This window comes from Vombatus ursinus, unplaced genomic scaffold (assembly GCF_900497805.2).
Source record: "Vombatus ursinus unplaced genomic scaffold, bare-nosed wombat genome assembly UNPS02011613.1, whole genome shotgun sequence".
NCBI lineage: Eukaryota > Metazoa > Chordata > Mammalia > Diprotodontia > Vombatidae > Vombatus > Vombatus ursinus.
In genome coordinates this window covers 7,177,143-7,201,191 of record NW_020951391.1, presented here as the reverse complement: position 1 = coordinate 7,201,191, position 24,049 = coordinate 7,177,143, and positions in this window count along the sequence as shown.

Below are 24,049 nucleotides of genomic sequence, written 5' to 3'. Positions count from 1 at the left end.
AGTTTAAAATCACCAGTGGAAAGTATCAAGACAAATAAACTTGACCTAAAAGCTTGCATCATAGAAAAAAGGTCTACAAAAAGAATGAGTACCATGCAAATGCCATGAGGATTAAAATGTGCTGAAAGACAGAAGGAGATGCTCCTGAAGGCACTGTTGTTTTATCATCTGAAATAAAGTGGAAGAATATTGAAGCATTTAATAACCACACAAAACAGAAGGCATATCAGAAATGACAGTTTTATAACCACTGGAATGATGTAGATTCCACATTTTAGATCTTCCTCTAATCTAGAAATTCATTATAGTCCCATCTAATTGCCAATCATATTTTAAAGTATATCTCTAATGAAGCAGGTCTGAACATTTTCAAATGATCACATGAAGAAACACAGCTAATTAAATCAATAGATGATGTTTTCTAATAGTGCACTGAATTTTGAGGGGAATCCTATATATTCCAAGTTTGAATTGAATGACCAAAATTTAGAGAAAGCTATTAGCAAGCCGTATCATACTTAGAGATACTTCTAACTCTATGAGAAGTAAAAAGCAAGTGATAATCAAGCATCTTAGATATAAAAAATAATGGTGATAAAAACTTTATGAATAATCTAGAAGAATAAATAAATTAAGAAAAAATATTACCTTAATGTACATAGTAGGAAAATCAGGCAATAGCAGACACAAGGCCACTAATTTCTAGCAGATATAAAGTACCAGTGTGAAAAGTCACTTTACTCATTTTTTTCTATTTTTTTTTATTTTCCTGATACCTCTTGATGCCTACAGCACCTGACACTGTGAACAAAACCATCCTTCTTAATATCAATCAATCAACATTATTTATGAATAGACTATAGACACTCTATATCACACTAAGGATGCAAAAACAAAGAACAAAATAAATTATACACACTTCTAAAAATAAAAAAAAAGAAAAAAAAAGAAAAAAGAGAAAATGCCAGTTTGTAAAGACAATAAAGCAGTGGGCAGGTTGTAGTACATATTGACCCTGGACAGACTGGTTGGGGCCAAAATGTGATTGGCTTTAAAAGCCAAACTGAGTATTTTATATTTGACTCTAGATTCAGTCAAGGGTTCATGGAGTTCATTGAGTAAGGGAATTACATGATCATACCTGCACTTAAGGAAAATCACTTTAGCAGCTGTGTGAAGAATGAATTAAAGTGGAGAAAGACTCTAGGAAGAGGGAACAATTGAAAGTCTTCTCCAATAATCTAGATGTGAGGTGATTAAAGGTGAAATTATGGTGGTTGCTGTGTGAATAAAGAGGAGCTTGTGGTTCAGTTGCTTCAGTCATGCCTGACTCTTCGGGGTTTTCTTGGCAAAGATACTGAAGCATTATGTCATTTCCTTCTCCGTATAATTTTAAAGATGAGGAAATGAAGGCAAACAGGGATAAATGAACTGCCCAGGGTCACATAACTAATAAGTGTCTGAGGCCAGATTTGAATTCAGGAAGATGAATCTTCCTGACTCCTGGACTGGTATTCTATCTACTGTGTCACATGGCTGCAGAGGAGTTAGTTGTGAGACATTTTTAGTGGTAGAAATAAGAAGATATAACAAATAAATAGTTGAAATGGGGAAAAAAGTGAGTTAGTATAACACTAGGGTTCTAATACTTGAAGAACGGTGGTGCATTCAAAAATAGAAAAATTTTGATCGAGAAGTTTTTTTGGGGGGTGACATGAAGAAAATGTAGTCATTTTTGGACATGCTGAGTTAGAGTTGTTTCTGAGGCATCAGGATTGAAATGTTAAATAGATATTTGGTGATGTGGGGATGAAGTAAGGGTAAAGATTAGAATCAGATATATAAATCCATGAATTATATATATTGAGATTATAATTATGCCAGAAGAAGCTAATGAGGAGCTACATATATTCACTTCCTGTGGCTTCCATGACATTCTACTCTTGTGATTGAGAGTGTACAATAGTGAAGAGAACAAAAGAGTTGGGCTCTAGAAACATGGGTTCAAATTCTTCTTACGGCCCTGGCTAGTTATATGACCATGAACAAATCACCTAGTCTTCTTGAGACTCAGTTTCTGTATCCTCAAAGTGGGACTAATTATATTACTTAAAAATTCCTATTTTATAGAACTCTCATAAAGATGTATTTAAATTTGAAAATGTAAATAAATTTAAATATTAGTATGATTATAATAATTCTATAATATCTCCCCCTAATTTCTCTATTTTGGTCCATGGTGCTACCATTGCTCCAGTCGCTCAGAATTATAATATTGGGATCCCTCTTGCTTCTTTCTTCTTCCTCACCTCTTGCATAAGTGATTGCCAAGATCTTAATTCTACATCAACAATATATCTGACATATATGCTGCTTATACTGCATCTTATTTTTTCTCACTTAGAATACTATAGTAACTTCGTAACTGATGTTCCAATTTCTAATCTGATCTCTTACTTATCTCACTGTGTGAATAATCATTCTAATTTGTTATTCTGATTACATAACTCTCATACTCAAAGATATTTAGTGGCTTTCTATTTACTACTAAGTATAAAATTCTGATTTTATATTTGAGGACTGTCATCATCTGACACTACACTACTTTGTAGTATTTTTGACTCTTTTGCCTAATCTATTTTCCAGTCAAAAGGGACTCCCATTTTAATTTTCCTTTACCCATCTTTAACTCCCATTTTCATCTTATCCTTTCACATCAAAGTACCTTTGCTCATGCTATCCCCCATGCCTAAAACCAAATCCATTCCAAGTATTTCTTAGGAAAGATGTAATGTGTAGAGATGAGTATTATGTGCAAACTGGATATGTTGGGAGCTGTCCAACTTCCAGATATCAATATCACAATCCACTTGTTTGAGTGTCAAGTGACTCCTGGGAAAATTTAATAGAATTTCCTGAAAGTCTTTTTAGATCTGCCTTTAAGTAGCTAACAGAAACAAATCTAGTACCATCAACTTGTTGTGGGGGTGAATTTGAGCAATATAGGTAAAGTTGTTCATTAATTTGCAAACGATAACTTCCATTGAGGTGAGAAAGGATTTTGTCAGTTAGGGTGGGAGGGGCCTTTTTCTGTTCACATACCCCTTTCCTTCAAAGCTCAATTCAATAACTGTCTCTTCTATAGTATATCCCTTCTGTCACCTTTTAGATTAAAGAGAATGAACACTGACTCTCATATCTGAAGATCTATCCTCAAATCACTCTAATTCTTATTGATCACCTAAATTCCCTGGACTCTGGTTTCTTCATCAGGCAAAGGAATATAAAAGGAATTAGATCCCTCTACCATTAGATCCATAATGTTGATCCTTCTTCATACTTCTCAGATAATTTTGCTTAAACCTCTCTCTTACAATTGTCACAATCTCACTCCTGTTATAACTCCTTGCGTGTATGTTTTCTATCCTATTGGATGATAAGCACTTTAAGATCAGGGTTTATGCTACTTTTATGTTTATTTTGCAGCAGTTAGTTCTGTAACTTGTGCATGGTACATAATAAATAGAACAAGTACTCATTAAATTTTTTGTTAAAATGAATTCCAAAATCCACAAACTAATTAGTTTTAGGGCTCATTTAAAAGGCTACAAAGTTCTCCTGAAGAGACAATGTTGATCATTGAAAGATAATCAATTCACACCACACTTGAAATCAGAAAGACTATGTCCAAGTCATGCATCTTAAACTTACTATCTTTGTAACCATAGAAAAGATATTTAAGCCCTCAGTACCTTAGATAACTCTCTAAGACTAATAATAATGATGATAATTTCTAGCTGGGTCCTGATTAGTGCAATAATAAATTACCACATTATTCAAATATGAAATGAAATGAAAAAGTTGCATTATTTGAATAGGTTCTACATAGATTTTCAATTGTCTAGAACCAATGACAATATTATACATAATTATAGCTTCTGAATACTTCTAATTTGAATATATATGACCACTTCAGGGGATTCATTATTTGCATTAATAGTGACCTAACTGTTTAATTCTTTACATATGTTATCTCATTTGATTCTATCAAAAATCCTTTGAGGTAAGTTCTGTTATTATCTCCATTTATGTTAAGCATGAAGAAATTGAAGGTGATCCAAAGTAAATGACTTGCCCAGCTTAGAGGTGTAAGTTTCAAGCTATGGTCTTCTTTACTTCAAGTTGAGAGTTCTATCAACTGCATAAATGAGCTGCTAATGAGTACAAGGTTTTTGTTTTGTGAACTTGATTAATAACACAAAAAGAATGAAATTGATATGAGAAACTTTGATTTATAACTAACTGGTTTTAAAACTTTCTAAAATGGTTTTAACTGTTTTAAATATATATGAAATAAAAAACATATACACATATGTATGTGTGCATACATGTGAATACACAAATACACATATGCACAGAGGTCTGTGTGTGTATATATTGGATATACATCGTTCTGTACAGTTTTGTTTCCACTTGTGCATGAAAACAATCTTTCAAAGATTTTTTTTCTTCTCTACCTGTAACAACCTACCAACCTAATCCCTTGCCAAGTAGAATTTCTCCCTTATATCACGTATGTATAGTCCAGCAAAACAAGTTGTAGAATAGGTACTGATTTGAACTTGTAGAAAATATTCCACCAAAATTAAATTATGGTTGCAGATGAGAAAAAAAATAAAAGGTTCTATTAACTATTTTAAACTATCTCTATAATACTAAAATAACCACATTTCTCTACCATCTGTATTTGTGAATAGAATCATTCATTTGCCTAAATGTGATGTTATCCTGATATCAGAAAAACTTCTTAGAGTAACAACCTTTATTTTTGGTATATGGTATTTTATTATTTTTTCCAATTGCAATAAAAGATAGTTTCCAACATTCATTTTTTATAAGATTTTAAGTTTCAAATTTTTTCTCCCTTCACCCATCCCATCCCCCTCCCCAAGATGTCAAGCAATATAATATAGATTATACATGTGAAATCATGTAAACATGTTTCCACATTAGCCATGTTGTAAAAGAACAAACAGAACAAAAGGAAAAGACATAACCCCCCCCCAAAAAAAGCAACCAAAAAAGTGAAAATAGTATGCTTTGATTTGCATTCAGACTCCATATTTCTTTCTCTGTAGATGAATAGCATTTTCCATCATAAGTCTTTTATTATTATCTTGAATCATTGTATTGCTGAGAAGAGCTAAGTCAATCATAGCTGATCATAACACAATGTTGCCGTTAATGTGCACTATGTTATCTTGGTTCTGCTTACTTCACTCAACATCAGTTAAGTAAGTCTTTCCAGGTTTTTCTGAAATGTACCTGCTCATCATTTCTTATAGTATAATAGTATTCCATTATATTCATATACCACAACTTGTTCCCAATTGGTGGACATTCCCTCAATTTCCAGTATTTTGCCACCAAAAAATAACTGCTACAAATTTTTTTTTTACATATAGGTCATTTTCCCTTTTTTAATGATCTCTTTGGGATACAGGCTAGTTGTGGTATTGCTGGATAAAAGGATATGTGCTTTGGGCATAGTTCCAAATTGCTCTGCAGAATGGTTGGATCAGTTTACAATTCCACCAATAATGCATGTATCCAAATTTCCCACATTTCCAACATTTATCAATTTCCTTTTCTGTCATATTAGCCAAATATGATAGGTATGAGGTGGTACCTCTGAGATATTTTAATTTACATATCTCTAATCAATTATGACTTAGAGCATTTTAATATGACTGTAGATAGCTTTAATTTCTTCATTTGAAAACTGCCTGTTCATATCCTTTAAACATTTTTCTATTGGGGATTGACTTATGTTGTTATTTAACTTTTTTATTTAACTTATTTTAACTTGTTTAACTATATATTTGAGAAATGAGACCTTTATCAGAAACATTGGCTATAAAAATTTCCCTTTTTCTTATTTCATTTTAATTGTGTTTGCATTGCTTTTATTTGTGCCAAGAATTTTTAATGTAATCAAAATTATCCACTTTATATTTCTTTATGTTCTCCATTTCTTATTCCATCATAAATTCTTCCCTTCATCATAGATCTAACAGGTAAACTATTCCTTGCTCTCCTAATTTGCTTATGGTATCACTCTTTATGTCTAAATCATGTATCCATTACAACCTTATATGGGTAAAGGGTGTGAGATGTTGGTGTATACCTAGTTTCTGTCATCCTATATTGCAGTTTTCCCAGCAGTTTTTTTAATCAAATAGTGAATTCTTATCCCAGAAACTGAAGTCTTTAGGTCTTTCAACCAATAGATTAGTATAAATATGTATTACTGTGTCTTGTGCACCTAATTTATTCTACTGATCCACCACTCTGTTTCTTAGCCAGTACCAAATATTTTGATGACTACTGCTTTATAATATAGTTTTAGATCTAGTACAGCTGGACCACCTTTTATGTATTTTTTATTGACATTCTTGACATTTTTGAAATTTTAATTTTCCAGATGAATTTTGTTATTATTTTCTAGCTCTATAAATTTTTGGTAGTTTGATTGATATAGAACTGAAAAAGTAAATTAAATTATTAGAATTGTCATTGTTATTATATTAGCTCAGCCTACACATGAAAAATTGATGTTTTTTTCCCAATTGTTTAGATCTGACTTTATTTGTATGATTTTTTTAAATTGTGCTCATACAGTTCTTGGGTTTGTCTTGGCAGGTAGACTCTCAAGCATTTTAAATAGTTTATAGCTGTTTTAAATAGAATTTCCCTTTCTATCTTGCACAGCTGGGTTTTGTTGGTAATATATAGAAATTCTGATGATTTATGTGGGTTTATTTTATATCCTGCAAGTTTGCTAAAGTTCTTAATTATTTCAGTTAGTTTTTAAGCTGATTATCTAGGACACTCTAAGTACACTATCACATCTTCTACAAAGAGTGACAGTTTTGCTTCCTCATTGCCTATTCTCATTTTTAAAAATTTATTTTGCTTCTCTTATTGTTAAAGCTAACATTCCTAGTACAACATTGAATAATTGTGGTGATAATAGGTATCCTTATTTCACCCCTCACCTTATTGGGAAAAAAAAAAACTTTTAGCTTATCCTCATTACAGATAATGGTTGCTGATGGTTTTAAATAGATACTGCTTATCCTTTTAAGGAAAACTCCAATTATTCCTATGCTCTCTAGCATTTTTAATGGGAATGGGTATTGCATTTTCATCAAAAACTTTTTCTGCCTCTATTGAGATAATCATATGATTTCTCTTAGTTTTGTTTATTGATATGGTCAATTATGTTGATAGTTTTCCCAATATTGAACCAGCCCTGCATTTCTGGTATGAAACCCACCTGGTCATAGTGTATTATCCTTGTGATAAATTGCTGTAATCTTTTTTGCTAATATTTTGTTTAAAATGTTTACATTAATGTTTGTTACAGAAATTGGTCTATAGTTTTCTTTCTGTGTTTTGGCTCTTCCTGCTTTAGGTATCAGCACCATATTTATGTCATGAAAGTTTTGTAGAACTCCTTCTTTACCTATTTTCCCAAATAGTTTATATTGTAAAGGAATTAATTGTTCTTTAAATGTTTGGTAGAATTCAATTTTAAATAGACCATATAAAGCTACTATGGCAAGAGGGAAGATCACAACATAAACTCAGAAGAGGACAACAATGTCAAAATGCTTACATGTGAAGTCTCAAAAGGGAATATTAATCTGTATCAAGCCCAGAAAGTCCTCTTAGAAGAGCTCAAAAAGGATTTAAAAAAATAAAGTAGGAGAGGTAGAAGAAAAATTGGGGAAAGAAATGAGAGTTATGCTAGAGAATAATGAAAAAAAGAGTCAACATCTTGGAAAAACACAAAAATTGCCCAAAAAACCCAACTTTTTCAAAATGAGTATTAGCCAAATGGAAAAAAGAAATCCACTGAAGAAAACAACTCCTTTAAAAATAGAACTGACCAAATGAAAAAGGAGATACAAAAGCTAACTGAAGAAAAATATTCTTTAAAAATTAGAATTGGGCAAGCAGAAGTTAATGACTCTATGAGACATCAAGAATCAAACAAAATCAAAAGAATGAAAAAAATAGAAGAAAATGTAAAATACCTCATTGGAACAACAACTGACCTGGAAAATATATCCAGGAGAGATAATTTAAGAACTATTGGAATAGGGAAAATTATATAAAATGAAGAGGCATGAAAGACCTATTATGGTAGAGGGATAAAAAGGAGGGGGTAAGCATGTTTGAAACTCACCCTGGGGATTTTACTTAGGGAATTCATTATTGGCTTGTTCAATTTCTTTTTTTCTTAAATGAGGTTATTTAAGTATTTTATTTCTTCTGCTGTTAATCTGGGCAATTGATATTTGTGTAAATGTTCATTCATTTCACTTAGATTGTCAGACTGATTGAAATACAGTTGGACAAAATAACTCCTGATTATTGCTTTAATTTCCTCTTCCTTGATGGTTCATTCATCCTTTTCATTTTTGATACTTGTAATTTGTTTTTCTTCTTATTTTTTAAATCAAATTAACCAAAGTTTTATTTTTTCATAAAACCAGCTCTTAGTTTTATTTATTAGTTGAATAGTTTTCTTACTTTCAATTACATCAATCTCTCTTTAGGTTTTCAGAATTTCTAATTTGGTATTTAACTGGCAATTTTTCATGTGTTCTTTTTCAATCTTTTTAAATTGTATGCCCAATTTATTGATCTTCTCTTTTTTATTTTATTCATTTAAGCATTAAGCAACATAAAATTCCCCTAAGTACTGCTTTGACTTCATCCCATAAATTTTAGTACATTGTCTCATTATTGTCATTCTCTTTGATGAAATGATTATTTCTGATTCATTGTTTGACCCACTCATTCTTTAGGATTAGATTATTTAGTTTACAATCAACTTCTAATCTATCTTTCCATTGCCCTTTATTACATGTAACTTTTATTGCATCATGATCTGAAAAGAATTCATTTAATATTTCTGCTTTTCTGCATTTGATTGTGATGTTTTGATGACCTAATACATGGTCAATATTTGTGTAGGTGCCATGCGCCAGTGAGAAAACTGTATATTCCTTTCTATCTCTATTCAATTTTTTCCAAAAGTCTGTCATATCTAACTTTTTAAAAATTCTCTCCTTAACTTCTTTCTTGTTTATTTTGTGGTTAGATTTATCAGATTTAGAGAAGAGGAGGTTAAGATCCCCACTAGTATACTTTTGCTGTCTATTTCTTCCTGTAACTCACTTAACTTCTCCTCTTAGAATTTGGATGCTGTACCACTTGGTGCAAAATAGTGTTTACTATTCATATTATTTCATTGTCTATGGTACATTTTAGCATGGTGCAGTTTCTTTCCTTGTCTCTTTTAATTAAATCTATTTCTGTGTTTGCTTTGTCTGAAATCAGGATTGCCGCCCCTATTTTTTTTCTTTTTACTTGCCCTGAAGCACAACAGATTCTGCTCTAGCCTTTTTCCTTTATTCTGTCTATGTCTCTGTTTCAAATGTGTTTCTTGCAAACAACATATTTTAAGATTCTGGTTTTTAATGTACTCTGCTTTCTGCTTTCTTTTTTATGGTACACAAAATCCTTTTCATGGGACAGAATGAGACATATCATTCACATTCACAGTTTTGATTACTGTGTTTTTCCCTCCATCCTATTTTTCCCTGGTTCTACTTTTCTCTCTCCTTTCATCCTGTCCATCCTCTCCAGTGTTTTGCTTCTGACCTCTGCCTCCCCCATTCTACTCTCCCTTCTATCAACCCCTGTCCTCTCTTTTCTTTCCCCTGTCTCCTCCTATTTCCATAAAGGGTAAGATACATTTCTCTACACAATTGTGTGTGTATGTTATTCCCTCTTTCAGCCACTTTCAATGAGGGTGATATTCAAACAATGCTTACCCCCTCTTTTTTATCCCTCTACCATAATAGGTCTTTCATGCCTACTCATTTTATGTAATTTTCCCTATTCTAATAGTTCTTAAATTATCTCTCTTGGATATATTTTCCAGGTCAGTTGTTGTTCCAATGAGGTATTTTACATTTTCTTCTATTTTTTTCATTCTTTTGATTTTGTTTGATTCTTGATGTCTCATAGAGTCATTAACTTCTGCTTGCCCAATTCTAATTTTTAAAGAATTATTTTCTTCAGTTAGCTTTTGTATCTCCTTTTTCATTTGGTCAGTTCTATTTTTAAAGGAGTTGTTTTCTTCAGTGGATTTCTTTTTTCCATTTGGCTAATACTCATTTTGAAAAAGTTAGTTTTTTTGGGCAATTTTTGTGTTTTTCCAAGATGTTGACTCTTTTTTTCATTATTCTCTAGCATAACTCTCATTTCTTTCCCCAATTTTTCTTCTACCTCTCCTACTTTATTTTTTTAAATCCTTTTTGAGCTCTTCTAAGAGGACTTTCTGGGCTTGATACAGATTAATATTCCCTTTTGAGACTTCACATGTAAGCATTTTGACATTGTTGTCCTCTTCTGAGTTTATGTTGTGATCTTCCCTCTTGCCATAGTAGCTTTATATGGTCAAGTATCTTTTTTTTTTAAAAAAAAAGCTCATTTTTTAAAGTTGATTTCTGCTCCTGGTGTATAGGAGACATTGTCATAAGCTTCTTACACTGGGAGTCAGGGGCCTGGTCACTGTCTTTATGCACCCAGGCCTCTGGGGCTGGTGGATTTCCCACTTCACTAGTGTGTCCCTGCCTAGTCAAACCTGTAGTACCCTTGGAGCCCTGGCTGGCAATTTACTTTCTGTGCTGTGGCTGGACATTTCACAGCTGACCAGCTATTCCACTGGCCTGCTGAACCAGAACCTCGGGACCTGATCTGTGCTGTGGCTAAGAGCCTTCTGCTGTCTTGCCTGGACACTACATATGCTGGACTGCACTCCCCTGTTATGCAAGTGAGACAGACCTTTCCTGAAGTCCTCTAAGTTATCTTGGGCTGAAAATTGTTTCACTCTGTCTTTTTTTTTTGGTCACTCCAGAATTTTTTTAGAGGCTTGATTTAATGTTGTTTCTGAGAGAAACTGGGGAGAACTCAGGCAACTTCCTAGCTTTTCTCTGAATTCTTGGCTCCCCGTCCCCTTTTTTTTTCTTTATCGACACTGAACCACTAATCTTCACTGAATAAATTGAAGGAACAACATAAAAGTAGAAACTGTTAGAGATATTACAGTTGATTTGATCCAGCACATTCAACTTACAGATGAGGAAACTGAAGATCGGCGAAAGGAAGTGATATCCAATATCACATAACTAGTTATTTGCAGGACCAAGACTGACTATATCTGCTTTCCAATCTTTTTTTTTTCCTATTTGTCATTTCTTCCTTCATTATTCAAGGATTATTTTCTAACCTCTGTTGTAATCTGTTTTGAAAAGGGGAAAAAAAAACTAATCTATTGTTTGATGACAATAAGCATATTGGCCCTTTCCACACTTGAAAAAAATATTTGAAATATAACAGTATATCAGGGTAACTTGCTCTCTCTTGTAGGGTTAAATAACATTTGCAAAGTATCACATCTAAGCACCTGCTGATAATGTAATAGTCTTTCACTGTGTTCTTTAACAACATCATATAGGTTCAAATGGTCACCATCTCCTTTGACATACTGTGAAAAATAAAATAATAATTTCCTTTGGTTCCCTGATTGTTCATATAAGGTTACTGAGGTTTAAAAATACTTTAACATGTTTCAACTACAAGTAAATTGCTTTGCGTTCTTTTGACCTAGGAGGTAATGATTCTGTTCTGATCAGTCAAGGGGTGCTACAGTTGCATGCCAAAAACATGGTTGGAGTCTTAGTTTTGATAATGCAAAGCTTCTCTTTGGCGAATCCCAAGTTATCTCAAAGTGTTAGACTAGAACAGATTTTAGAGATCATTAAGTCAAAAATTGATATTCTTTAAGGACAGGGCCTTTTTTTGTCTCTGCATCCTCAGGTGTTATCATGATGCATTGCAAATATATATATATATATTTCTGAATGAATTAATAAGGAAAGTGTGCCTTAAAATGATGAAGTAATTTGTAAAGGTCAAAAGACCAGTAAATTGCAGAACTCTGATTCAAAACTCAGACCAGCTTGTTTCATATCAAATCCACTGTTCTTACACTAAAAGCTATCCAATCTCAACACAATATTTGAATTCTAGTCTAAATCAAAAAATTCTGATAAAATTATTTTTCCTATGGGATAAATGCAAACTTTTAAATTGATATCAATGCACGAGGATTATATTTTCAGTTAGTCTTCATACAGTTGATGGTTCTGGATTATGTCACCTTCATTGTATCACTCACTTTGAACTTCATCACTTGCTGAATTGCATTATAGCTATTAGACTATTTATTTTTACTCTATTTTCTAATTATGATGTCCTTTACAGCAGGTATTCCCCCTAAGAACCTAGCAAAATAGTATGCATCTCTCTCTCCTCAACATTTCTTTTGCACATTTGTATCGCACCTAATAGCTACACAGGTTCTCCCAATGTTGTGGAAGATACTGAGTGCAGAATACAAGATAATCAGGAATTCTTTCATTTAAAATCTTGGAGGAATGCTTGGGGATATTGGACACAGAAACATTATATAACTTTACTTGGCTTAGATTTATGTAGCCTGGTGACTTTGAGAATTATTTTCTAACTACTGGACAATGCTCTCACATATATACACACATTCTTATATGTTTTCATTTTGTATAGCTTATATACACATGATGTACTAAAATGGGGAACACACACACACACACACACACACACACACACACACACACATGAATATAAAGTAGAGGTGATAAATACATTTAATGGTTTACATCTAGTAGATAGAGTGCCTGAAAACCCATGGGCAGAGGTTCACAATATTGTACAGGAAGCTGCAAAAAAACCCAAAGAAAAAGAAGAGCAAGAAAGCAAAATTGCTGTATGATGAAGCTTTACAAATAGCTGAGGAAAGAAGGTAAGTGAAAGGTAAAGGAGAAATGGAAAAAAAAATATGCACTATTGCATGCAAAATTTTAGAGAAAAGCAAGGAGAGATAAGGATTTCTTAAATGAACAACACAGAACAAATAATAGAATGGGAAAGATGAGAATTATTAAAGAAAATTCGATGTACTAAGGGAAATTTTCATGCAAAAATGGGCATGATAAAAGATAAAAATGGCAGAGATGTAACAGAAGCAGAAGAAATTAAGAAGAGGTGGAAAGAGTGCACAAAAACATGCAAGAAAAGTCTTAACATTAATGATAAGCATGATGCTTTGGTTACTGATCTAGAGCCAGACATCCTAGAGAATAATGTCAACTGGACCTTAGGAAGCATTGATAAAAATAAGACTAGTGGAAGCAATGTATTTCCATTTGCACTATGCTGGTGTTAAAATGCTGAACTCAATATGCCAGCAAATTTGAAAAATACAACAGTATCCACTAGATTAGAAAAAGAAATCCGTTTATATCCCAATCCTAAAGAAGGAAAATGTTAATAAAAGTTCAAATTATAGAACGATTGCACTAATTTCACATGCCAGCAAGGTTATGCTTAAGATTCTGCAATTTAGTTTTCACTAATATGTGTAGAATTACAAGAACAGGCTGGTTTTCAAAGAGACTGAGAAACTAGAGACCAAATTGCCAACATTTGCTGGATTATGCAGAAATCAAGGGAGTTCCAGTAAAAGCCTCATTAACTATACTTTTGACTGTGTGTATCACAACAAAATGTGGCAAGTCCTCAAAGAGATGGCAGTACCTGATTATTTTACTTATCTCCTGGAAAACCTATATGTGTGCCAAGAAGTAACTGATAGAATCAAACATTCAACAACTGATTGAATTAAGATCAGAAAAGAAGTACAACAAGCCTGAATATTGTCACCTTATTTATTTAACTTATATGCAGAGTACACCATGTAAAATTTCAGGCTGAATGAATAAAAAGATGGGAATGAAGGCTGTTGGGAAAAAAAATAAAAAATCTCAGATATGCAGATGTTACCACTTTGATGGCAGGAAGTTAACAGAAATTAAGAAGTGTCTTGATGAGGGCAAAAGAGGGGAGTGTAAAAGCTGTCTTGAAGCTTAACATAAAAAACAAACAAACAACAAAAAAAAAAAAAACTAAGAGCTTGGCAACTGGTCCCATCACTTCCTGGCAAATAGAGGGAGAAGACATGGAGGCAATATGATAATTTATATTATTGTACTCAAAAAATACTGCAGATGGTGACTGCATCCATAAAATTAAAAGGTCCCTGGTCCTTGTAAGGAAAACTAGGGCAAAACTGAACAGCATACTAAAAAGCAGAGACATCATCTTGCTGACAAAGGTCCATATAGTCAATGCTATGTTTTTTTCCAGTAGCAGTATATGCCTGTGAGAGCTGTACTGTAAGTAAAGGTGAGTGCAACAGAATTGACACTTTCAAATTGTGGTGCTGGAAAAGACTTTTGAGAGTCCCTTTTACATCAATTAGATCAAATCAGTCAATACTTAAATTAACTTAGGCTATTTACTGGAAGGTCAAATACTGAAAATGAAGCTTAACTATTTTGGCCACATAATGAGAAGATGTGACTCATTGGAAAAGGCTCTGATGCTGGGAAAGTGTGAAGGCAAAAGAAAAAGGGGTTGGCAGAGGTTGAGATGTATAAATAATGTTATGAAAACAATAAAGATTCACTTGGACAGACACAGAGAGACAGTAGAGGATAGAAGGGTTTGGTTGTTACAATCCATGGGGTCATGAAGAATTGAACACAACTGAACAACTAAATGACACATGTATTTCTGTGTGCAATATGTATACATAATCTTATATGCATATATATTATGTTTGCATACATATATACATATATGTGAAGTAAAATGTAGAATCTACTATTTGTACACACACTGCTAAATAGATACTGCAAATGTAGAGTCAAGTCCAAAATCCACCTTTAAGAAGAGGAAAGACAAGACTATTTTTGAGAAATTGCTATTTCCTTTTTAATGCTATGAATGCTTTATAAGCCTTAAACTCCTTCTCCTCCTTCTTGTTCTTGTTTCTTCTTCTTCCTCTTCCTCCTCCTTCTTCCTTCTTTCTTCATCCTTCTTTCTTCTTTCTTTTTCTTTATTCTTTCATCATCAGCAATCATTATTTTGTACTCTGTCTCCTAAGTCAATAGTGTTGTTGTTGTTGTTGTTGTTGTTGTTGTTGTTTTTAATTTGAATTTCAGACTAATATAGAAAGGATCTCTGAGGTTTTCTAGTTCTATTCTTATTTTGCAGATGAAACAACTGAGACCCAGAGAAGTTAAATGTCTTCCTGGAAGTCACATAGGTAGGAAAGAACAGAACTGTCTTTTCAACACATATCTCCATGTTCAAAACCCATTCAATTGAGTGGAATGAAATAAAATTGAATTGAAATCCCTTGACTCATGGGCATTCAGTATGCATTTGCTGAATGAAAGAATGAATGGATCTCATTGTGAGCAATGAGCAATGAGCAATGTAGTTACTTTAACTACAAGACTTAACTTTAATTGACCCTTGTCTGGAGAGAAATCTCTTTGGAGGAAATTTTCTTTACTCTGAATAACTCTAGTCTGAATACACTTTGCCTATGCCCTGATACAGCACCAAGCTTGCCACTCCCCAGGGGTTGACTCAGCAATAATTTCCTGCTGTGTTAATTATCACTGCCTCTCAAAGGCACTAATTAAACTGCATTGAGTCAGCATGGTGCATGATACAGTCTGGGTAGCTGTCTATAGCCAGCTTAAGAACTGAGTATAAAGAGTGAAATGAAGAAGAGCAAGGCAACAAGGTCAGGGAGCTGACTCTAGGATCTCATAAAGCCCTGTTTTCTCCTGTACCTCCATCAGCAAGAGTCTTGCTACAGTCCCCTTCAGAGTACTTTTCAAAAATCCTCTGGTTCCCAAAACTCACTTACATTAGCCTTTTCGAGTTCTTCTAACAATTAACTACTTCCCACCTACCCACCTCCATTCTCCTCTTCTCAGTAGGCTAGTACAATATTTCTATATAGCTTATGATCAGAAGTGTAGCCCCACTCTCAACCTAAGTTCCTAGGAAAATCAACCAAAACAAATTAAGGGGGAAAATAGCACATTTTAGAGCAAGGGTTTATAACTTAAAAAAAATTCTTTGTCCCAGGTGCTTTTAGAAATGTGGTGAATTCTATAGAGTCTTTCTCAGTAATATTTTAAATGAAGATAGTAAAATACATATAAATACAAAGAAAATCTATTACACTGGTTATCAAATTTTAAAATTACCTTGAAGTTCACCAACTTATATTCCAATACTGAAAGTTATTTGGACTAAGTAACCCATTATTCCCAGCCCTGTTTGTCAATCAGTGTAAAGTAGTGTCACCCAGGCCCCTATTTGTCCTATAGCCAAATCATCCCCTATCTTCAAATTGTCATATTCTTGCTACATTGGGGAGAAACTGAGTTGTGAGGGCTCAACATATTTTACTGAAGATGACATATCTGAATTTTCTTAAAAGTACCTTTAAAACTAGTCCTACCTTGAAGTGATTCCTGGTCTTCAGTGATGAGCCTGTCAACCCATTGCTATCTTGACTTATAATAAACTCCTTTTAATTCTCTTTGTTGTGAATTTTCTCTCATTAATCAGGGTGAAAGCCCAAAGAATTTTTCCTTTGACATAACAAGTAAGAAGAGGAAAGTCTGGGTAACCTGTTACATAGGTGAAACAGATCTTTCCCTTGGAAGGATATGCTATTTTCTCGTGGGCCTTTCCATGGGAAAATGGGAAAGGGAAAAATTGAACAATTGGCATTTATGAAAACAACCTTTTATTCTCCAGACTTTACCAGAAAAATAAAGCAATTCATTAGGAATGTGGTAGATCTGTCTCCTTCATAATTGTTTGTATATATAAAACAAAGAAAATAATAGGTTTCCAAGTCTTTATATAATCTCTTACTATATGCCAATCATTCTGCTAAGCTTTATGGACACAAAGCAAAACAACAATCCTTGAGGGCAAGGACTATTTTTGTCTTACTTTTAAATCTCCATTCTTAACTAGATGATTAATAAATATTTGTTTGTGGACTGACTGTGAGAGTACCGTTGATGGAAGTTAACCTTATCTGGAATCTTAATTCTGGTTTGTTAATTAAGAGAATTAATTCTAAACTTTGGCTTTTAACCTACTACATTTTTCTCCTTGATAAAATTAATTGCATATGTGATAGTAACTGTAGTGTTAAATTGAAAGTGTGTAATTGCTGGCTATTTAAAAATCTAGTCATATTTATATTCAAAAACAGGCAAGTTTGAGCAATCCACACAGTTGGAGTTTTGCAATTTCTTTTTTCCACAGTCACAAAAACCAACTATGTTAGTGATGTACACATTCAGCTGCACACCTCAGGAAAGGAGAAGTAGAAATGAGAGTGAATTTCTCTACATACATTAACAGAAATAGACACGATTGACTACCTTATGAGCAAATGATTTTAAATGAGGTTTGAAGTAAGCACATTACCTTTTTTCTGTAAAATTGGAAGTTTCTCTAGAAGACAACAGGATTTGAGCAATAATCTACTTAAAGAATTTTTTTAATTATTTATTTTGAATTATCAACAATCACTTCCATAAGCTTATGAGTTTTAAATTTTTCTCCCCCTCCCGCCCCACCACCATCCCCAAGACTGTGCGTAATCTGATATAGGCTATACATATACATTCCTATTAAAAATATTTTCACATTAGTGATGTTGTAGGTAAGAATTAGAAACAATAGGAGGAATCACTAGAAAGAAGAAACAAAACACAACAGAAGAAAAAAATAGCAAATAGTATGCTTCAATCTGCATTCAACCGTCATAATTCTTTCTTTGGATGTGGATAGCATTTTCCATCATGAGGCCTTTGGAGATGTCTTAGATCCTTGTATTACTGAGAAGGGTTAAGTCTATCTATATTAGCCATTGCACAACATGGCTGTTACTGTGTACAAAGTTCTCCTGGTTCTGCTCATTTCACTCAGCATCAGACCATTCAAGTCTTTCCAGGTTTTTCTGAAATCAGCCTGTTCATCATTTCTTATAACACAATAGTATTCCATTACATGCATATACCACAACTTGTTCAGCCATTCTCCATTTGATGGACATCCTCTCAATTTCCAGTTCTTTACCACCACAAAAAGAGTTGCTATAAATATTTTCGTACATGTAGGTCCTTTTCTCATTTGTGTGATCTCTCTGGGATATAGCCCTAGAAGTGCTATTGCTGGGTCAAAAGGTATACACATTTTTATAGCCCTTTGGGCATAGTTCCAAAATGCTCTCCAAAATGGTTGGATTGTTTTGCAACTCCACCAACAATGCATTAGTGTTCTAATTTTCCCACATCCTCTCCAACGTTTATCATTTTCCTGTTTTGTGATGTTGACCAATTTGATAGGTGTGATGTGGTACCTCAGAGTTGTTTTGATTTCCATTTCTCTAATCAATAGTGATTTAGAGCATTTTTTCATATGACTATAGATGGTTATAATTTCTTCATCTGAGAACTGCCTGTTCATATCATTTCACCATTTGTCAATTGGGGAATGACTCGTATTCTTATAAATTTGACTTATTTATCTATATATTTTAGAAATGAGGCCCTTATCAGAGATACTGGTTGTAAAAATTCTTTCCCAATTATCTACCTTCCTTCTAATCTTGATTACATTGACTTTGTTTGTGCAAAAACTTTTCAATGTAATGGAGTCAAAGTTATCCATTTTGCTTTTTGTAATGATTTCTGTATCTAGTTTGGTAATGAATTCTTCTGTTCTCCATAAATTTGATTGGTAAACTATTGCTTGCTCTCCCAGTTTGCTCACAGTATCAGCCTTTATATCTAAATCATGAACCCATTTTGACTTTATTTTGGTATACGGTGTGAGATTTTGATCAATCCCTAGTTTCTGCCTTACTCTTTTCCAGTTTTCCCAGCAGTTTTTGTCAAAGAATGAGTTCTTATCTCAAAAGCTGGGGTATTTGGGTTTATCAAGTACTAGATTGCTATAATCATTGATTACTGTGTCTTGCATACTTAACCTATTTTACTGATCCACCACTCTATTTCTTAGCCAGTACCAAGCAGTTTTGATGATTGCTGCTTTATAATACAATTTAAGACCTGTAGTGGCTAGGCCACCTTCCACTGCATTTCTTTTTATTATTTCTCTTGATATTCTGGACCTTTTCTTATTCCAAATGAATTTTATTATTATTTTTTCTAACTATAAAATATTTTTGGTAGTTTGATTGGTTTGGCACTGAATAAGTAAATTAGCTTAGGTAGAGTTGTCATTTTTGTTATATGGTCTCGGCCTACCCATGAGTAACTAATGTTTTTCTAATTATTTACATCTGACTTTATTTGTGTGGAAAATGTTTTGTAATTATGTTCATATAGTTCCTCGGTTTGTTTCAGGAGGTGGAATTGTAAATATTTCATAATGTCTACAGTAACTTTAAATGGAATTTTTCTTTCTATGTCTTGCTGTTGGGCTTTGTTGCTAATATATACAAATGTCAATGATTTATGTGGATTTATTTTATAGCCTGCAACTTTGCCAAAGTTGTTTATTATTTCAAGTTTTTTACTTGGTTCTCTAGGATTCTGTAAGTATATCATCATATCTGCAAAGAATGATAACTTTGTTTCTTCTTTACCTATTCTAATACCTTCAATTTCTTTTTGTTCTCTTATTGCTAAAACTAATGTGTCCAGTGATAATAATCACCCCCAATCTTATTGGAAATGGTTCTGGCTTGTCCCCCCATTATATTTGATGCTTGCTGAAGGTTTTAGATAGATTCTATTTATTATTTTAAGGAAGACTCCATTTATTTCTATGCTCTCTAGTGTTTTTAACAGGAATGGGTGTTGTATTTTGTCAAAAGCTTTTTCTGCATCTATTGAGATGATCATGTGGTTTCTGTTAGTTTTGGTGTTGATATGATGAATTATGCTGATAGTTTTCCTAATATTGAACCAGCCCTGCATTCCTGGTATAAATCTTACCTGGTCATAGTGTATTATTCTTGTGATAAGTTGCTATAATCTATTTGCTAATATTTTGTTTAAAATTTTTGCACCTATATTCATTAGTAAAATTGTCTATAATTTTCTTTTTCTGTTTTGACTCTTCCTGGTTTAGGTGTCAGCACCATATGTGTATCATAAAAAGAATTTGGTAAAACTCCTTCACCTATTTTCCCAAATAGTCTTTATAGTATTGGAATTAATTGTTCTTTAAAATGTTTGATAGAATTCATTTATAAATCCATCTGGAGATTTTTTTCCTAGGGAGTTCATCAATGGTTTGTTCAATTTCTTTTTATGATATGGGGTTACTTAAGTATTTTATTTCTTCTTCTATTAATCTGGGCAATTTGTATTTTTGTAAATATGCATCCATTTCACTAAGATGGTCAAATTTGTTGGCATACAGTTGGGCAAAATAGTTCCTAATTATTTTTTTTATTTCTTCTTTCTTGGTGGTAGATTCACCCTTTTCATTATTGATACTGGTAATTTTGTTTTCTTCTTTCTTTTTTTAGTTAAATTAACCAAAGCTTTATGTATTTTATTGTTTTTTTCATAAAACCAGCTTTTACTTTTATTTATTGGTTCAATAGTTTTCTTAATTTCAATTTTATTAATTTCTCCTTTGGGTTTCAATATTTTTAATTTGGTGTTTAATACAGGATTTTTAATTTCTTCTGTTTTCTAGGTTTTTTTTGTTGTATGCCCAATTCATCGATCTCCTCTTCTTCTATTTTATTCATGTAAGCAATTAGATGTATAAAGCTTCCCCTAAAAATTGCTTTTGCTATATCCTATAAGTTTTGGTAAGTTTTGTCATTATTGTCATTCTCTTGAATGAAGTCATTGATTGTTTCTATGATTTGTTGTTTGACCCAATCAATTTTTAGGATTAGACTATTTAATTTCCAATTTTTTTCTGCCTATCTTTCTATGGTCCTTTATTACATATAATTTTTATTACATCATGATCTGAAAAGGAAGCATTCAATATTTCTGCCTCTCTGCATTGGATTGTGAGGTTTGTATACCCTAGTACATTGACAGTTTTTGTGTATGTGCCATGTACTGCCAGGAAAAATGCATATTCCTTTCCATCCCCATTCAATTTTCTCCAGAGGTATATCATATCTAACTTTTGTAATAGTCTATTCACCTCCTTAACATCTTTTTTGTTTATTTTGTGGTTAGATTTATCTAGTTCGGAGAAGGGGAGGTTGAGGTCCCTCACTAGTATAGTTTTGTTGTCTATTTCCTCCTGTAACTCCCTGAAGTTCTCCTTTAAGAATTTGGATGCTATACCATTTGGTGCATATATGTTTAATAATGATATTACTTCATTGTTTATGGTGCCTTTTAGCAGGATGCTGTTTTCTTCCTTATCTCTTTCAATAAGATCTATTTTTGCTTTTTCTTTGTTTGAGATCAGGATTGCTACCCCTGCTTTTTTTACTTCAGATGAAGCATAATCTATTCGGCTCCAACCTTTTACCTTTAACCTGTGTGTATCACTCTTTGTCAAATGTGTTTCCTGTAAACACCATATTGTAGGATTATGGTTTTTAATCCATTCTGCTATCCACTTCTGTTTTATGGGAGAGTTCATCCCATTCACATTCACAGTTATGATTACTATGTGTCTTTCTCTCCATCTTTTTCCCCCTGTTTAAGTCTTTCTTTCCCCTTTCTCTTTTTCCTTTCTCACTAGTGTTTTGCTTTTGACCACTACTTCCCTCAGTCCTGTGTCCCTTCTATTAGCCCCTTCCCTTTTCTTCCCCTTTCCCTTACTATTTCTTCCTTCCCTTTTATCACCCCTCCTTTTTCTTTCTCCTTTTCCCACATACTTCCTATAGGGCAAGTTAAATTTCTATACATAACTGATAATGTTATTCCTTTCTTGAGCCAAATCTAACGAAAGATTCAAACAATGGTCATCTCCCTCCATTGTTTCCCTCTGTTGTAATAGTTTTTTGTGCATTTTCCTATAATGTAATTTACCTTTGTCTGTCTCCTCCTTTCCTTTTCTCTCAGTACATTTTCTTAGATCAAAATAATCCACTTATTTGGATCCATTTAACCCACTTGATTAGATTTTTTTTATTGTTACATCAAAGTCAACTTATACTCACCCCCTTTATGTATACCCCTTAAACATGATGTAATAACAATACAGTTCTCAATGGTTACAAGTGTCATCTTCCATTGTAGGGATGTAAACAGTTTGCCCTTATTAATAACATGTTGTTTCTTTCTGTACCATTTACCTTTTTATGTCTCTTTTGAATCTTGTATTTGAAGATCAAATTTTCTGTTTAGTGCTGGTCTTTTTATCAGGAAGGTTTGGAAGTCCCATATTTTGTTGAATATCCATCTCCTCCCCTGAAAGATCATGCTCATTTTTGCTGAGTAGTTGATCCTTGGTTGTAATCTAAGCTCCTTTGCCCTATAGAATAATATGTTCTATGCCCTATGGTCTTTTAATGTAGAAGCTGCAAGGTCCTGTGTAATTCTGACTATGGTTCCATGATATTTAAATTGTTTCTTTCTGGCTGCTTGTAGTATTTTCTCTTTGACTTGATAATTTTGGAATTTGGCTACTATATTCTTTGACATTTTCAATTTGGTGTCTCTTTCAGGAGGTGAATTCTTTCAATGGCTATTTTGTCCTCTGGTTCTAGGACCTCAGGGCAGTTTTCCTTGATTATTTCCTAAAAAGATACTATCCAGGCTCTTTTTTCATCATGATTTTCATGGAGACCAATAATTTTTAGATTGTTTCTCCTGTATTGATTTTGCAGGTCAGTTGTATTACCAGTGAGGTACTTCACATTTTCATCTATTTTTTCATTCTTTTGTTTCTGTTTGACTGATTGTTGCTCTCTCATGGAGTCATTAGCTTCCATTTGCCCAATTCTAGTTTTTAACAAATTATTTTCTCCTATTAGATTTTGTACCTCCTTCCCCATTTGGTTAATTGTATTTTTTAGGGACTTGCTTTTCCAGTGTACTTTTTTTCCCCAATTGGTCATTTGTATTTTTTATAATTAATTAATTTATTTTTAGTTTTCAACATTCACTTCCACAAGATTTTGAGTTCCAAATTTTCTCCCCATCTCCTCCCTCCCCCCACCCCAAGATGGCATTAATTCTGAATACCCTAATCTGCTGTCCCTTCTATCTCTACCCCACTTCTGTTATTCACTTCCCCTTCAATTTTTCCGTAGGGCAGGATAGATTTGTATACCCCGTTTCCTGTATATCTTATTTCCCAGTTGCATGCAAAAACATTTTTTTTAACTTTTGCTTTTAAAACTTTGGGTTCCAAATGTTCTCTCTTCTGCCCTCCCCACCCACCCTTATTGAGAAGGCAAGCAACTTGATACAAGTTATACATGTGTAGTCATGAAACAGACTTCCATAGTAATCATGGTGTGAAAAATTAAGTATATTTCCTTTCATCCTATCCTGCCCCCCATTTATTCTATTCTCCCTTTTGACCCTGTCTCTCCTTAGAAGTGTTTGCTTCTGATTACCCCCTCCCCCAATCTGCCCTCCCCTCTATCATCTTCCTGCTCTCTTGTCCCCTTCCCCCCTATTTTCTGTAGAGTAACATAAATTTCCATACCCAGTTGACTGTGTATGTTATTCTCTCCTTGAGCCAAATATGATGAGAATAAGGTTCACTCATTCCCCCTCACCTTCCCCTGTTTCCCTTCCACTGTAAAAGCCTTTTCTTGTCTGTTTTATGTGAGATAATTTACCATTCTATCTCTCCCTTTCCCCTTCTCCCAGTTTAATCCCCTCTCACACATTAATTTTATTTTCCAGATATCACCCCTTCATCTTTTACTCACCCTGTGCCTTCTGTCTGTCTATCTTTCTATCTATCTATCTATCTATCTATCTATCTATCTATCTATCTATCT